Here is a 16,452-nt window from a genome sequence, read left to right as displayed (position 1 = left end):
AGGGTTTCTCTATGTAGCCTTGGCTGTCCTGGACTCCCTTTATAGACCAGGCTGGTCTCGAACTCACAGAGATCACCTGCATCTGCCTCCCTGAGTTCTGGGATTACAGGCATGCGCCATAGCCTGGCATGGTGGCATTGTTATAATGCCTTACACAGGCCCTGATTGGCACCTTTTCTTTCTGCACTGTGTGGACTTCCCAAGGTGGGAAAGGTTTTCCATGGCTTTCGTGCCTTAGGCATTTGCTCCCATAGCTTCCCACACCCTGATTTTTTGCAGCCTTTAAACGTGTAGTTGAACCTCATGGGGTTGAAGTTGGGCGTAGAGGCACACAAACATTTAGCGTGGCCTTTGTAGCCATGTCTCAAAAGTAGACCTTGAAGTAATGACGTAAGTGTGCTGGGAAAGAGGAAGTCACAACCTGTCTGGACGGAAGCCAAGTATTGCCCCCTTGAGCCTGCCCGTCTGTAGGACGCTATCTTGGTAATTTAGTAACATGTGCAGAGTGGGCTTCACTGCTCCAGCTCATGTCTAAAATAAAGCTCTTAAGCCTGCATTCTGCCTTCCCAAGCTCAGGTGTCACAGACACTAGGAGTTTATAAAGAGTCCAGAGGCCCCAGTCTTCTCCAGAGATAGCTTCTCTCTCTTTTTTTTCTTTCTTTCTTTCCCTCTCTCTCTCCCCCCTCCCTCCTTCTCTCTGTCTGTCTGTCTGTCTCTTTTTGTATTGTCATTTTCAATCCATTCTTGCTTTGCAAACATACTTTTAGCCAACACTTAAAATTGTAGAAACAAAAGCTGAGCTAGGGCCCAGAAGAGGACACAGCATCATTTATGACTTTTCTTAGGTATTACTAGAGCTTTCTGTCAAAAGAAGAGGAGGGATTGTCCACTGGCTCACAGGTGCCTGCGTTTTTATTGATATGACAGTGGCTCTGCAGATGACCCCACCAAGAAGGAGGCTTGTGTCTCTGTTCCCCCTGCAAAACCTGCATCCAGTGAGAAGACGTGAGGACTGATGGAGAAATGCTCTCAACTGACACTTGTCTTTTCACCTTCCTCTCTATTTTAGGTTTACATTTTCAGTTGCCATACACAGTGCTTTTGGTAATTGTCTGAGTTGGCAGGAACACACTGTACCTTTCTTCTTGATCTTTTTCCTTCTGCCTCCCTTTGGCTCATTTGTAGCCTCGCTGTCTCCGAGTAACTAGTTAATGGGCTCTAGTAGCTGGTTACTTTGAACCTTGAAATTACTTCACTGACTACAATTTCCAATCCTACTCCTAGCCCCAGGCAACTGCAGATGTTCTATCTCTATAGCTTTTCTTTTAGTAGAAATTTTATATTAATGTAATCACACATATGTAGTCTAGTGTATCCCACTTCTTTCAATATGGTTTTGAAATTCACCTATATTGTAACATGCATCAGAAGGGCATTCGTGTGTGTGTGTGTGTGTGTGTGTGTGTGTGTGTGTGTGTGTGTGATATGCCCATATATTTGTGCATGCCTGTGTGTGCATGTTCATGTGTGTATTTGTATGAATGGGCTTGTACATGTACATGTGTGGGCATATGAGTGGAGGTCAGAGGACAGCCTTGTGTACTATTCCTCAGGTCTCTCAGTGGCCTGGAGCCTCACCGTGTAGGCTAGGCTATGCCGCCTGACCGGCGAGCTTCTAGGAGTCTGCCCGTCTCTTTCTCCCATCCGTTCATTGTTGGGTTACAGTTGAATGCCACTGTGTCTGGCTTGTTGCATGGTTTGGGGGGATCTGAACTCACACTTGTGAAGCAAGCACTTTACCAACTGAGCCATCTCCCAGCCCTCGGACACAAGTGCTCATTCCATTGTATAGTGAGCTACTTGTCACTGAGCCATTCACCAACTGACGACATTCAGACTGCTGCCATTTGTGGGCCACTATAGAAAATGCTCCCATGAACATTCATGTACAAACCTTGAAGAATGTATTCATTCTTTGTGCTGATTCCTAGGTAAAGAATTGGTTAAGTTTGTTTAGCTTTTTAGGAAATGGATCAACACTTCCAAAGCGGTAATTCTATTTTACATTTCCACCAGCAATTAATGAGGGTTCCAGCTTTTTTTATATTCTCTTCAACACTTGATCCTGTCAGATCTTTTAATTAGAGCCATTGTGATAAGTTTGTCATATCGCTCCTTTTAGTGTGTGTGTACGTAAGGAGTAATGACACCAGCAGCTTTCATGTGCTTGTTAGCTAGCTCTTCATCTTCTGCAGTGAAGCATCCATTCAGAGGTCAAGTGTCGAGTTAGAGCTTTCGCTCTGTTTTCCATTGGGTTTTCTTACGGAGTGCTGAGAATTCTTTACATATCTGGATATCAGAAAGACATCTGTGAGTGTGTTTGCTTGTGATTTATACTTCATTTCAGTGGTGTCAGGTAAAGACAGAAAGTTTTTCATTTTGATTAAGTTCAATTTATCATTTTTATTTTATAGATAATTCGTCTAATATTATATTCACAATAAAACCTAAAGTTTAGAGTAACAGATGTTCCAATCTCAGGGCTCTCTAATTAGAATGTTTTTGATTTTTCTAAAAAATGTTTTATAGAAACTTGGACCCTGCAGCATGTGTCTATATTTCCAGCCCTGGGGAGGTGGACACACAGGATCCCTGGGACTTGCTGGCCGGCCAGTCTGGCCAGTTTAGTCAATGAGTTTAAGTGAGAGACGCTGTCTTAAAAGATAAAATAGAGGAGTAGAGAGGTGGCTCTGTGGTTGAGAGCTCTTGCTGTTCTTCCAGAGCACCTGGATTCAGTTCCCAGCATCCACATCAGCAGCTCACAATTGCCTGCAACTGCAGCTCCAAGCAACCTGACACCATCTTCTGGCTTCCACAGGCCCCAGCACACATATAGCAACTTACACAAGCACCACATATAGTTAAAACAATTTTTAAAAATCTTTTAAGCAGTTGGAGAACCATTGAGGAAGGCACTCAGCATTGGCCTCTGTCTTCCACACGTACTTGCATACCTGTCCACACACATGTGCGCGCGCATGTGCGAACACACACCCACACCCACACACACCAAATAATTTTTAAAATATACTTTATAAGTGGCTGGGGAGACAACTTAGTTAATGTACCTGCAAGGAGCTGGACGCCCAGAACCCATATTGAAAATCCAGACGTGGTGGTATGTGTTTGCTGTGTGTTGGGGAGGTGGAGACAGGTGGATCCCTGGAACTTGCTGTACAGCCAGCCTGGCTGACCTACAAGGGCAGGTCAAAGTGAAGACCTTGTCTCAAAAGTGTAAGGTGTGACAGCTTCTGAGAAGCAGCAGTGCGTGTCCTCTGGCTTCTGTGTCTGTGGAGCCTCTCAGAGAACAGCTGTTGTCTTTGTCTCTCTTACCTTTGGCTTGAAGTCTGTCTTATCTAATATTAATAAAGCTGTTCCACTTCTCTTACAGTTACAGTTTATATTGCTATGTTGTTTTACGTCCTTTCAGCCTGTCTGTTTCTTTGAATGAAATCATCTCAGCATGTCTCTAACATGTAGCATATTTGATATTGCTTTTTTCATTCCATAAACTCATTTGCTTTTTCAATGAAGTATTTACTCACATTCATCTGATATAACTATGGAAATGTTGGTTTTACACTGACTCTTTTGTTCTTTGTCTCTATATGTCTTGTGGGAGGTTTTTCTTCTTTGTTTTGTTTTGTTTTGTTTGTTTGTTTGTTTGTTGACTCGCTATGTTGACCAAGATGACTTCAAACTCACGATCCTCTTGCCCTGCTGCTTGGATGCTAGGACTACAGGTGTGTACCACATGCCTGGCTCATTTGTTAGGTTTTTAACTTAAAAAAAAAAAAAAATCTTGCTGAGCACGGTGGTGCATACCTGTAATTCAAGCACTCAGGGAGGCAGAGGCAGGCAAATCTCTGTGAGTTTGAGGCCAGTGTGGTCTACAAGTGAATCCAGGACAGCCAAGGCTACACAGAGGAACCCTGTCTCAAAAACCAAAACCAACCAAACAAAAACAAAACAACTCTAAGGATTATAATATGCATATTAATTATAACAGTATTTCTTTTTTATATTAGTTACATGTGTGTGTGTGTGTGTGTGTGTGTGTGTTCAGAGGACAACTTCTGAGAGTTGGTTGTCATGTGAGGTCCTAGATAACCAACTCAGGCTGTCAGGCTTGGTGGCAAGTCCCCTGACCTGCTAAGCCATCTTACAATGCAAACTCCATATTAATAATGACTTGATTTACTCCAGCAGAGTTTCATCTTCTTCTTTAAAAAATTAGTTTTTCAGATTTTCTTGTATGTGTATGGAAGTTTAGCCTGCATGTGTCTGTACACCATGTGCAGACAGAGCCCGCAGAGGCCAGAAGAGGTTGTCATATGCCCTGGGGTTACAGAGATTCTGAACAACCGTGTGGATACTGGAAATCAAACCTGGGTTCTCTGGAAGAGGAGCCAGCCCCTAACTTCTGAGCGTCTCCCTTCTCCTTAACACGGTTAATGTCATTATGTTACAAACATGGCAGTGCAGTATACTAGTGTTTCATTATGGGCTCTTTAAAGTAGAAATTTAAGAAAAAATTAAGGAAATGATGTAGTCTTTCATATTTACCTACATACTGACATTTAGCTGATGTTATTAGTTTATTCCTGGTGATTCTTATTACCATCTGGTAACATTTCTTTGTAGTCTGAAGAACTTCCTTAAATTTTTATATTGGACAGGTCTGTACATTGTGAATTCTGTCACTTTTAGGTTTGTTTTTTCTGAGAATGGCTTTATTCTTTGTCAATTTTGGAAAATAGTTTTACTGGACATAGAAGTCTTGGTTGGAAGTTGAGGGTTTTTTTAAATTTTGTTTTTTTCAGCACTTTGAGTATGTCTTCTCCAGTGTCTGATAAGAGTCCCCTTGTGCAGGAGCAATTGTTTAGGTGCTATGGCTTTAAAGACTTTGCCGTGTCTTGACTTTATTTTGGGGGCTTTGTCCTTCCATCTCCATTTTGTACATTAAGGAATTTCTATTCATTTAGGTCAGTGCTTTGTGCTGTCATCTGAAGGCTCCTACTAAGCCTGCTTACAGTTTCTATTTACTGATAATTCAAGTTTGTTTAGCCATTTATTTATTTATAAATAAGGTCTCATGTAACTCAGGCTGGGCTTGAACTCAGTTTTTCTGCTTTTCTCTCTTTAATGTTTCTCATATTAAATACATACATACATACACACACATATATATTTATTTTATTTTATTTTTCCTATGTGCTTTGGTGTTTTACCTGCATGTATGTCTGTATGAGGCTGTCAGATCCTGGAACCGGAGTTACAGTTAGTGAGCTCTCATGTGGGTGCTGGAAATTGACCCTGGGTCCTCTGGAAGAGCAGCCAATGCTCTTAACTGCTGAGCCATCCCTCCAGCCTCTCTTCAGCGTTTCTTACAGCATTTGTGCCACATTAGCTGTATTTTAAATCTTTAAAAATCATTTTCAGGGCTGGAGAGATGGCTCAGTGGTTAAGAGCAGTGACTGCTCTTCCAGAGGACCCAGGTTCAATTCTTAGCACCCGTGCGGCAGCTCACAACGGTCTAACTCCAGTTCCAGATAGTCACACAGACAAGCATACATGCAAGCAAAACATCAACACACATAAAAATAAATAAATAAACAAATAAATAAATAAAAGAGACAGTATCTCAAAAAAAAGTTTGAAAAATAATTTCCATAAATTCTTTGATCCTAAGTCCTATGTGGAAGTCTGCATGTTGGCCAGTTTGGAGTGAATTTATCTTTTTTTCTAAACTTGGTTATACTTTCTATTTTTTTTTCATGTCTCACATCAAATACAGTATAATATAGGAATATGCATAGTACATAAATTAAAAATGCAAAGATAATGCTGACATCATATGCAGAAAATAAATGTAATTTTAAAACTTTCTAGTAATCACAATTATTGTTAGCAGTGTTGCTAGTCTGAATCTTTTTCAAGTAACATGGAATAAAGCAATTGGATAGTTATGGAATCTCTAATCTTATCATCTCCTGTGTCCTGTGTCTTAGCATACAGAGTAACATAGAAATATCCAAAAGAAAATCACAGCCATAAGTGTGAGGGATTGAGTTGAAAATGTCAGTAGGAAGTGAAGAGGTCTCTGAAAGGCATGGGTGGCAAGAGCTGGCCAGGGCGACTGGTCAAGGACACCCCCCTGCAATAACATCCCCAAGTGATAAATTTACTCTTTGTGGCTTTCTGTTTGTGTAGTTTATATAATAAAAGGCTTTAAAAATAATAGAGTGGCCAAGTAAAGGTCGAACAGAACAGAATCCAGAGAGGGCAGGAATGGGGCCAGGTTCCTGGGTCCAGCTCAGCTTGCTGAGCTATTACTGGACTCTCCTTTCTCCTTGGAACTCTCTTTCCCAAGTTTGTTGAGACATGAATTCCTGCCTGCCTTAGCAGGTGGGTGGGAAGCCACTGGGAAGGATGGATGGGTCATCTCATCAACAGTGAAGGTGACTTTGGTAGTGACATTATCTCAGGATGTCTTCACTGGCAGCCTGCTTCTGTCCCAGCCTGTGGGGACCAACATGTGCCCAGAGGACCAAGTCTATGTAACCTCTCTTGATGAAAGAGTGGCATAAATGACAGCAGGTAGTGGGCCTTTTCCTGACACCATCTTCTGGGCTAACTATGAGCTCTGCCTGGGAAGAGTCAAATGAACAAAGCACTGTGTCGCAGAGAACATTCTTAGAAGCCTGTCCTGGTGATGTACATGCAGACTCACTTTTCACTAGTCAGCAATGTCAGTTATGTCAGCTGAGCCTGATATAAGAAAGCTTTTGGCTTTCACCAATAAATGTTTATATGTGCAGTGCAGGGCCAGATGGTAGGCGGTGGGAGTTGGCAAATGGCTGGGGGATATGAAGATGATGTGTTTTGAGTAGCAGGTTAGAGCTTTGGGGTGCCTCCTTCTCCCCATTAGGGGAGTCACTTGTTCCTTTTCTCAGGTAAGGAAAAGCAAGATAGAGATGATAGTGCCACTCTTCCTTCTCTGTGTTTGTGTGGCATCTGGTCCTTCCCTCCAGTATTTCTGATGTCTCACATCCTATCCTCTTTTCCTGCCCTCCCCCTTCTCAGGACCACCCTCAACCTTGCCCTTTATTCCTTTCTAACTTTAAATTATTAGCCTTTCCTGGGTCAGGCTAATATCTGGGACAGCTCACCAGGTGCTTGAGGATCCCACAGGCACTGTGCTTCCTCTGGCCACATGATTCTGCTTCGTTCTTTCCCCAAGAGCGTTTTACTCACAATTTCATGTCAGCATCCCTCCTTTTCTGCTGGTTAGTAACTGGGTGCCTGTAGGTGCTTGTGGGTAGAGTTGGGCTAACAGCTCCAGGCCACCCTCAGGTTTCTACCACTTCCTGTCCAAGGCCCTGCGTTTCCCCCTCTGCTACTGCTCAAATCCCTGGGACCACTGAGGCCACAATTCCTCAAAACTTTAAGGCCTCATGTTCCTCCAAATGTGCTCAGATTTCTTTTTCTCATTGTCTTAGCTTTGAAGTGTTGTACTGTGTTTGTCTGGAAATGCAGTCCCTCGTTTCCTCACTAAACAGTGCACTCTTGTCCTGGCACCTGAGCTTTGAGCATTGAGTTCAAGTGGTTTACTCAGAAGGACTCTTCCATCTCTGGGAGAACAGAATGGTGACAAGTGCCTTTCCCTGGGCCTTTGCTGCTCAGAACCCATGAGCATTTAGGACCCAGTTGTTAGAACATTTCTAACTTCTAGGTTGTCCTGCTTTTTCACTACCATTGTCTTCTAAAGTAAATACTACATTGGCTTGGTGCTCAGTGTAAATTGGCTGGGCCCACTTTATGTCGCAGACTGTAGGGGCCAGCCTGTGCTCTCCAGACTGTAGGGGCCCAGCCTGTGCTCTCCTTAGATGGGTCTGAGCAGCACTTGTCGTGGTAGAGTAAATATAAAGCTCTGGACTCACCTTTGTTCTTTGTTATCTTTGTATTGCAGACTTATAAAACTTGAAATTCTATTGCCAAGTCCAGTCTTTCTGGTTTGTCCTGGTCCTCCTTCGCTAGTTCAGACCAGTCTCCAGACGTCTACGCTAAGATAGCATAGTAAAGATTCATGTTCTAAACACCCGTGAGTCCCCTCGTGTTCAGTGTTAGGGTTGTCTGGGCCTCACCTAATAGCCTTTGTGGGAAACACTGCCCTTTCCCCCAGAGCACCAGTCGCTCAGGAAATGTCACCACCATTTCCTTGGACAGTGAGCACAAAGACAAAAAAGCTTCTTATTCGCTTCATATGACATCATTTTAATTAATCATGCCTGTGTGTGCGCTTGTGTCTCGACACGTATGTGCTATGGCTTTTATGTACTTACTCATCTCGTTGGCCTCAGCTGTTGTTCATTCTTTTCATCATAGACCAAACCTGTGAACTAGGGTCTATGTGGGCTGTTCATTACATTGTTGGCTTTCAGAAACCAGCAAAGGCAGTAAGCAAGTCAACCAGGGAAAGCCATTTTTTCTCCAAAATTAAATGATTCTATAGAAATAAATATTCTCCTATGTTATAAATTGACTGGAAGGTAGGTTCTAGTGTTCTTCCCTCCCCTGATGGTATAATTTTGAGCATGCCTTAGGGTTTTTCTGTGATTAAAAAAAAAAAAAAAAAACAGAATCTAGAGCCACTTAGGGAGGAAAGGGTTGATTCCACCTCATAGCTTTTAGTCACCTCATCCAGGGAGTCAGGGTAGGTACTCAAAGCAGGAACCTGGAGGCAGGAGCTGATGCAGAGACCACGGGTAAGTTCTATGTACTGGCATACTCTTTGTGGCTTGCTCAGACTGCTTTCTTACAGCATTCAGGACCACCAGCGCAAGAGCTTCACTGCTCACAGCGACCTGGACCCTCCATCAATCACCAATCAAGAAGATGCTCCACGGGTTTGTCCCCAAGCCAGTCTGGTGGGGGCATTGTCTCAATTAGGTTTCCTTTTCCAATATGATTCTAGCTGCTGTTGGAATAAAACTAGCCACCATTGAAGATTATATCTTTAATGATGGCTAGCTTTTAAAAAACACTCCCTCCATGTATTTAACTCGCCTTTTGTTTTTCTAGCAAATCGGTGAGCTGTAAAGACAATAAGAGAACTGAGATAGAGGTTCCTCTTTGTAGACGATTTAAACCCGTGAGGTTTGACTCCAGAGTCCTTACCACACTGTGTCATCCCTCACAGTTTAAGTTTACAGATAAATATAAGGATTCCTAAACAAATACATTGAAGGGCAGTTTCCCCCGTGATAGATCCATATGGTTAGTTTATTAGAAGTATTATTATTCTAAGGATATACACTAAGGAATCCAAGTATCTATTGCATTCTATTGGGCTTCTGGGGTCAAGTTTAAGCTCATTAAGGGGATGGTGAGATTGCTCAGTGGTTAAGTGCAGTTACTACTCTTGCAAAGTACCCAGGTTCAATTCCCAGCATCCACATCCAGAGATTCCAGGGCCGTCTTCTGACCTCTGTGGACACTAGGCATGCATACAGTATACTTTCATACCCTCAGGCAAAATGCTCATAAAACACAAATACATAAATCCTTGAGAAAACTGTCCATCATTAAGATTCAGTTATGTTCATGAGGGAGGTTTGTTTGTTGGCTCCGTGGTGAGTTTCCTGTGGAGGCAGGTTTTGATGAATGCTCATGTCCTTTGGCTGTGCCCATAGGCTGGAAGGAAGGAGGATTTAAGATAGGACCCATCTTTCTGTGCTTCCTGTTTGAGGAACAAGAGACTCAGGGTCTGATGGTGTAAAGAAGAGCTTGGAGAAGCACGAATCCTCACAGCTCTCTCTGGCTCTTGTAGCTTTTGGCTTACTTTTTCGTTATGAGCTTTCTTTTGCATAGCTTATTGAATGGATTTCTTTATGTCCCCAGACCTGGCCCATGTAATATGAACTCCTAGAAGCTACCATGTGTCTTGTTTAATGTGTTCCTGTTACCTCACACTGCCTGTCCAGCTGACCAGTTATACACTTTACTACACATTTGTCATGGGGAAGCCTCAGTTGGTGGAGTCATCCAAAAAATGTTGTTAAGCCTACTGCAGCCCTCATTAGGTCTGAAATGAGGCACCCAGAAGCCTGGCCTGCCTGTCCACATCCCATTTTGACATGGTTGTCACTCCCTCCGCCGCTCTATCTAGGCTGCAGCTGCCTTGCTCTGTAGAGTCCTTTGCTAACGAGGCCAAGGCTGTGGGTTTGATCCCTGGCCCCTGACTACACAAGCCATCTGTCTTCACAAATGCATGTCACTGGATCTGAGGCAAAGAGTATGCTCAGAGGGAGAGGCTAGCTTTTGCTCTGGGGAACCTGAGTATCCTTTGGTATCAGGAAGCATGTAGTTTTTATTCCTATCTGCTTATCTGCTTCTGATGTCAGACATTTTCAGAATTGATGATACCAAGGGTCACAGACATAAAGGAGAAGCAAGATCCTCAAGGTGGGAGCTAAATGCTGTTGACCTTCAGAAGACATGTGGTACATTGTTGGGTTTCTGTCATTATAAACGTTGACAGTGTCCACAGTGTGGGTGGGTGTATCTTGCTATGTGAGAATTTGCTTTAGCTAATCCCAGTAGTGACAAAAATTAACAGGGAAAGAGATTTCAGAGTGCAGGCTCCTGCTCACCCTTTGCTTTCCTGAGGGTATTCTGGCTCGCTAACCATTAGCTGGTATCCTGCCAGCTCTGAGGCTGTTGAGACCAGGAGATGTGAGTACCAAAAAAAAAAAAAAAAAAAAAAAAAAAACAGCCTGTGCTTCAATGTGTTCAGTTTATCTGGTGAACTAACGTGTGGCAAATGCTAGCTAGGCACATTTGCAGCTGTGCGGGGAGCCCCTAGGGAGCAACAACACCTGCCTCTTCAAGAGGATGCTAGGAAACTACCAAGGGTAACCTTGGCTTTGGTCCTGAAAAATAGCTAAAAGTCTTGGATTCTACAGACCAAGAGAAACATGTGGAGGCCCAAGATCAGTAGCGTTCCCTATACTGCCTGGACTGACACTCCCATTGTCCATACAGCTCTCTGAAATGTGTTAGCTATAGAATCATGCCAGGTGTGTGCCTTGGTGTAGGAGGAAAGCCTGCCTGGCCTCCATGTTACCTGGAACATTGCCTAGGGTCTTAAGAGGGTTTGTCGTCCCACTTTCTGCCAGCCTAAGCTTAGTGAGGTAGAAGGGGCAGAGAGGCCAGGTAGAAAGCACATTTTCCATGGATCTGGACATTTGGTTCCTGGTGGTGAAGCAGATACTTAGCCTGCTGCTGTTTGAGGAACTTGGGATAGAGTAGTGAGCCAAACAGATCTGTGTCATGGAAACACCTCTGTGCTTACATGTGTGAAGCCACCCAAGCACCACAAGGGGTAGCATCCCCTCTTACTAGCGCATCCTCGGGGACCTGCTGGACCTGGTAGGAAGCTGCTCACTGCTTGGTGAAACAAGCTACTGCTTACACAGCTCAGTGCCTGTAAGGAAGAGAGAAACTAGAAAAAGCCACACTGCTTCTTTGCTCAAAAGATCTATTGTATTGACTCATCCTATAATTGATTTTTGCTTAGAAATTCTCAACCAGAGAAACTGAAATTGAGTTCACTCTGGAAGGGTTCCCTTTTCCTCATCACCCACAGTGTTCTTGACATTGAGTGTGAAACCTCCTATTTGCATCCCAACTTTGAGTTTTTATGACAACTGAGTTTACATTACTGTCCTGCGCCAAACTTGGAAGTCAGTAGATGATGTAGAAACACGCAGTGGAGCTGCAGAGATCACATAGGGGTTAAGAGCACTAGCTGCTCTTGCAGAGGACCTGGGTTCAGTGCTCAGGATTCACATGACAGCTTACCTTTGCAGGGTGTCTCGTTCCTTCTTCTGACCTCTGTGGGCACTTCATGCATGCAGTGCACTTACATACATGCAGGCAAAACACTCACTCATGTAAAATACAGATAGATAGATAGATAGATAGATACATAGATATAAATGCACAATGAAGGAAAGAGCTTTCTTTTCCTATTCATCTCCCAAGAAGTGAAAGGATAAATTAAAAAAAAAAAATGTTGACTTTGACATTGAATTAGGCCATCATTATCTGAAACGTCCTCAAGTCCTCTAGTCTCTCAGCCTTGGTTTTGTGTTGTGAGGTGATGTTGGAGCTCTGGCTCTTTCCAGAGTCTGTCTCCCTCTTGTTTGATAGCACACAGGAGAGAATATTAAAGAGCTATAACTGTTCAGAGTTGTAAAACAAAATGTGTGCCATTGTAAGCTTATGCTAACAATATGAATTTTGAGCTCAGAGTTGGAAAAAGCTGCTACAGCGCCTCAGAGGGAGCCGCGGCCTGTTGCAAGGATGGAGGTTTGAGAGGGAGATCTTAATATAAGAACTAAAACATCAAGACTGCTGGGGGAACACTTCTAGACATCAACACAGAACATTCTGAAAAAGACTCCCATGGCAGATAAGTTCAAGGAACTGACAAGCGAGGTTGTATAAGTTCAAAAGTTTCTTTATAGCAAAGGAAGCAATCACCAAAGTGAAGACAACTTACAGAGTGTGGGGGTGGGGAGGTTTATGCCAAATGAATATTAGACAGGGGATTAATAGCTAGACTACATATAGAACTGCAAAAAAATCACACACACACTTTGTGGGGGCGCACTGAACATCCAGTCAGTTAATGGGCTATTGAACTGAGTAGGCAGGTCTCAAAACATCGATGGCCAATCAACAGTTGAGAAAGACTTGAGTGTCTTTAGCTATCAAGGAAATGCACATTAAAACTGCTTTAGATTCCATCTCACCCTAGTCAGAAAGGCTGTCATCAAGAAAACAAAGGATAACAAATGCTGCTGAGGTTGTGGGGAAGGAGGAACCTTTATTGACTGTTGGTAGAAATCGATGTAGAGGCCCCTCAGCAACCTAAATACAGAGCTGCCATGTGATTCAGCTCATTCTTGGTTATGTACCCAAAGGTCTCTGAAGTCAATGAACCATGTTTATTGCTGGGATAGTCACAGTAGCCAAGATATGGAAGCAGTCCAGATCTCCTTCGGCAGAATATATAACAATACAAACATACATATATACACATGAATATATGCACACAATGGAATTGTATTCAGCTGTGAAGAATGACAAGGTGACATTTGAGGAAGCATGTGTGTTTGTGTGTGGGGGGGGTGAAGAGAGAGGAGGTAGAGGGGATAAAGGGAGAGGAGCAGAAAAGGGATTACAAGAGGGGGAAAGAAGGGAAGCACTGTGTGACGTGTCCAACTAGAGGATGATGGAGAAATCGGGGGAGGGAGAAGGATGAATGAGAAGAAGGTAAAATGGTGTATACTTAGGAACATTCCACCCACTTTATTTATATGTTAACTTAATTTTTTTTAACTGAAACAGACTTTCTCAGTGTAGCCCTGGTTGTCCTGGACTCGCTTTGTAGACCAGGTTGGCCTCGAACTCACAGAGATCTGCCTGCCTCTGCCTCCCAAGTGCTGGGATTAAAGGTGTGTGCCACCATCACCCGGCTAACTGAAAATGTAATTGAAAATAAAAAAAGGGAAGAGCAGCTGCTGGAGAGGAGGCGCCTTCCCAGGTGTGCTGACAGCTGTTAGGCCAGCCCTGCCTCCAGGATGTCAAGGCTGTAGAGAGCCTGAAGCGTGAGAGTCTAGAGACTGAGATAAAAGCAGACAGAAAAGGGAGGAAAGGAGAAGTGGAGGAGGGTGAAGGGTGAAGGAGACTGTTCCCAACATGAACACGGTGGGCTTGCCCAACCATAGCCTGAGAGACACTGCCAGCTCTGCCTGTTGGGCTGGGCACAGCAGTGGTGCTGAGAGCGGAAGCAGCATTGCCTGCCAGTTGGCTGAGCGCACAGCTGGCCCTGAAGCCTGCAGGACCTTTTCTCCCTGGCCTTACTGGCTTGTGGGAACTGCTCCAACCTGAGGGAAACACCAGCACAGAAAGCTTGAAGCAAACTGCAGGAGACGACCTGAGAGTTCTGACAGCTTGCCAGAGTGTGTGCTGCCTGACATCATTGCACCAGCTCACTCACGGGAATTCTGACATCATTGCACCGTCTCAGGCAAGGCTGTTGAGATGGAATAAATGACCTCATGTCAGGGGTCTGTGGAAACACTCACAACCGGGGAGATTCCTTGACTTTCTAGGTTTCAGTTTAGAGTGGAAACTTCAAGCAACAGCTTGTTCTAAATACTTAATGGATCTCAGAATTTCAGGGACAAGCTAATAGTTTAGAGATATGAAAACGGTCATGTAGATTTCATTCATTTTCCTCATACTAGACTTGGGGTGCTTGTGGCTATTTCTGATATTTACAATGTGTCGCCCCTTCCCTCCTATCCTTTCCAGGGTGCCACATTCATTTGAACAGGCCACAGCCTCAGGCCTGCTCCATCCTGCAACTGCTCTGCATTCTTTGTTTATGAGCAGAATTCTTCTGAGCTGAGGAGAGTTCGATTCTGAATCCTGAACACAGTCCAGGAACAAGCTGGGAAGGGCTGGAGACAGCTTGCACTCACTCCAAAGGCATCCTTGCAAGCCAGTGTCAGGCTTCCTTCTGCTGTGGAGATTATTGCATTCTTCCAGCAGAGGGCTCCCCTCCCGTGTGGGAGAAACCAGAGCCAGCCGGAAGTTGGGTTTCTCTAGCCATCATGTATCAGGCACAGGGCTTCTTCACCTGGTGTCATGGATTTGCTTTCCAGTTTGAGCCAGTACCTAAGAAGCACCTCATTAGCTGTCATCACTAGAATGTAGAATTTATGCTGTGTGTGTGTTATTTGCATATCAATGGCACAAAATATATATTTGAGCGTTTGGATTCGTGTTTGTTCTTTCCTCTGAGTCACTTCTGCTTTACAGAGCTTGTATTTCTTCTGACCTGTGGGGTAACAGAGCATGTGGAAAGCTCCCCACTTGTCCTCTTGCCAGGTTTTGACCTGAGCAAGCCCTTTCACTTCTATGTAAGCTAGACTGTTGGATTATTTCTGGCTAGAAAGTTCTGTGCTTCTGTAACTCTATAAATAGTTCATTCTGCAAAAAGGACATGGGAGACACCCCAAATGATCAGGTCCTGTCTGTGGCCTCCCCAGTTATAGGGTTTAGCTTTGATGTCCTTGCTCAAGGTCTAATTTCCACAATAGCAAAGCAGTTCTTTATGAGGGTCTACCAGAACCTCCCCAGGGACACTGCCTCAGGCATACCCTTATTTTATCAGTTCAGAGTGCTGCCTTTTTTGTACACAGTGGGCATTTAATTGGTGATTTGGAAATAAAATTAGCTTCCATGACCATTCCCATTGCCTGTTAGCTGTAACTATTTCCTCCTCCCCTCCCAACCCCAGAGCACTGAGCTTTAGCCCAGAACAACGTGCGTAGTTGGCCATAGACAGGAATCCCATACAAATGAGTGAAGGGGCAGGCAGAGTAGATTGCATCTCCCAGGGCCTATTCCCTAACTTTTGTTCATGTCTCCAGTAGACTTCCTTAGTGCTACTTAGAGTCTTGAGCAAGGGCTTCTTTGTTTTATGCCACCACAAAGCTTCTGACTGATAGCCTTCATCTGTGTGGGTGAGAGGGCCAGGGGAGTATTTACATCCTGGGCCAGTCAGCCATTATCTTAAAGTTCTTTTGAATGAGAGCTCTGGGAAGTCACATAGGTATAAGATATGAATCAGTCACTCTCGTGGCTGGTGCTTGTATCTTACAGAAGCCACATTTTTTATCTCACACCTTTGCATGATTTAAAATGCCACCCAAATGAGAGCCGGCTACCTTGAGCGTCTGTCACAGCCTGCTGAGGCTGGCTGACAGTCTTGCACCTGCTGACCTGTTCTATGGCATTTTGGAAAGATGAGATGTGTTCTAATGAGCCTGTTATAAATACCGCTGAGTTATGTCATAGATGGTGGCAGTGCTCAGTGTAAAGGAAATGGCTGGGGGATGTTCCCAGCCAAAGAGGCCAGGCCCAGCATTCCAAGGGAACAAGTAGGGCCTGGGTATATTAGCTGGGATGTTCTAAAGAGTGATTTGTCCCCAGTGAAATATGTTGCTAGCCGTGTCTTTGTGGAGCAGGAAGGAATGGACTGTGCTCTGACCAAACAGAGGAAGCCCAGGCACAGTCAGCACACAGTGACCCTCAGAGAGGGCTTTGGCCCTTTGCTTCTTTTGTCAGTTCAGGATTGGAGGGTCCATGTGGTAGACTTACTAGACTTTCTGTTCTGAAAGATGAGAAGTGATTAGGTGAGGCTGACCCTCCTTTGTCATGCCTTTCCTCCTCATCCACATTGCATGCAGTGTCCTGCTCATGCCCTTAACCTGCCCAGTGTCATCATCTTCCTTTTAAATGACCATACAC

General features: G+C 44.0%; 1 protein-coding gene across 3 annotated transcripts in view; it reads left to right on the top strand.

Annotated features, from left to right (window-relative positions):
• The window catches only part of Ttc7b (tetratricopeptide repeat domain 7B), a 202,803-nt gene that overhangs the window by 70,730 nt on the left and 115,621 nt on the right, over positions 1–16,452 (top strand). The window lies entirely within an intron of this gene.

Source organism: Acomys russatus, chromosome 1 (assembly GCF_903995435.1).
Source record: "Acomys russatus chromosome 1, mAcoRus1.1, whole genome shotgun sequence".
Classification (NCBI taxonomy): domain Eukaryota; kingdom Metazoa; phylum Chordata; class Mammalia; order Rodentia; family Muridae; genus Acomys; species Acomys russatus.
The sequence above is the reverse complement of the archived record's forward strand: the minus strand, read 5'-3'. Positions and strand labels throughout refer to the sequence as shown.